Below are 1,772 nucleotides of genomic sequence, written 5' to 3' on the forward strand. Positions count from 1 at the left end.
TAAAATAAATATTCACTACTCCCTAACTATCTTAGGTTACAATATAGGTTCGATGTTATTGATATCTCTAAAATACGACTCTAGGTCATACTTCCCTTACTTATAAGGAGTAGTAAGATTTAGGCCCCGCTAAATATAAATTTAAAACAAGTACCCTCTCCCACGAGTGGCTGATCCTGGCAAGCTGCAGCCTAACGACACCGCGCAAATAAAAACCGTCTGTTTTGGCCATATCAGGAGAGTGACTAGTTTTTGGCGCCGCTGCCGGGGAACTGTTATCAGGCAATACTATTTTCTATCAAACTTATTCACAAGCATTTAGTGGTGTCTAAGAAAGACAATTATACACGGACTTGGTTATTGGATTTTCCGAACAGTCGCCAATTATATTGGGACCAAAAGGATCCTGCCTCTCCGTAGTCGGCATGGCCACTTGGTTTGTTGAATAGTTTGTGCGAAGCTTTGTTACCGAAATACCAGGGAATCAGTAGTTAGAACCAAAAACATATTCCACCATAGGATAGTTAGTTAATTAATTAGATTACTTTAGATTACTTTAGTTTACCTTAGAATAGATTAGATTAGATTACCTTAGATTGCCTTAGATTAATTTAGATTACCTTAGAATCAGATTGGTTTAGCTTATTATAATTTAGCTTATTTGCGAAAAATTAAAAATAAAAAGGCATACCTAGTGTATGACCCAAACCCGATCTAGACCAGGGCCATTGTTATTCGTACCTGATCCAGACAAAATAATCTCTAAAGCACGCAAGGAAGCACGATTCAGAAACCAAATGGCGTTACGCGTTACTTTAGCAGAAAATACAAAACCCTCGATTGAAGGTCGAGGAGGACCAATCAGATTTCCAGAGATTCAAGGACACTCATTCGAGTTAAAACATCACATCATCCAGCTCATTTAGAATAGCTGTCAGTTTCATGGATTACCGAATGACGATCCTAATTCTCACCTTGATAAATTCATATCTCTTTCGAACTCCTACAAACAGCCAGGGATAGGACAAGATATAGCCCGGCTATACTTGTTCCCCTATTCTCTCACTCATCATGCTCAAACTTGGTTTGAAGGACTGGAAAAAGATTCCATCACGTCATGGACGGAGATGGCAACTAAATTCCTAACCAAATATTTCCCTCCTTCTAAACAAACCAAACTAAAGAATGACATCATTAACTTCAAACAAAGTTATGATGAATCTCTTTACACTGCATGGGAGCGTTTCAAAACCCTGCTGAAGAAATGCCCTAATCACCAACTAGAACGGTCAGCCCAAATATGTACTTTCTACAATGGTCATACGGTAAATCATAGGATGACGATCGATGCAGCAGCTCAAGGGAATCTGATGAATCAAACCGCAGATGAAGCATGGGAATTGCTCGAGAACATGACGATGCATCATCATGACTGGAACAGTAGTGAAACAACTTCATCATCTGCCCCACTCTCTGCACTTAACAATCAGACGGAGGCCATCAAATCCCTCACAGATAAGATGGAATCTCTTGCAAAGCAAATCGGAGAATTGAAGACGCAGCCGCAGCAGGTTAACCAAGCTCAGGCTTGTGTTAATTGTACCAACCCGCAACCTACTGAAGACTATCAAGTTGAGTATGAAAACCCTGACGGTTCAGTCTGTTACGTTCAATACCCAGCTCGTCAACCAAATCCCGGATTCAATCAACCACCAAGGGTTAATCAATTTCAGTGAAGCAATCAACCTTTTCGTTATCGCTATCCACCTTAT

At 40.1% G+C, this 1,772-nt stretch overlaps 1 non-coding gene across 1 annotated transcript; it reads right to left on the minus strand.

Annotated features, from left to right (window-relative positions):
* Positions 1-1,175: 1,175 nt before the first annotated feature.
* On the minus strand, positions 1,176-1,282 carry LOC139860984 (small nucleolar RNA R71). Its single transcript, XR_011763607.1, has one exon. It is a non-coding gene; the product is annotated as a small nucleolar RNA R71 (small nucleolar RNA).
* Between the last annotated feature and the right edge of the window lie 490 nt (positions 1,283-1,772).

The sequence above is a fragment of the Rutidosis leptorrhynchoides genome, chromosome 7 (assembly GCF_046630445.1).
Source record: "Rutidosis leptorrhynchoides isolate AG116_Rl617_1_P2 chromosome 7, CSIRO_AGI_Rlap_v1, whole genome shotgun sequence".
NCBI lineage: Eukaryota > Viridiplantae > Streptophyta > Magnoliopsida > Asterales > Asteraceae > Rutidosis > Rutidosis leptorrhynchoides.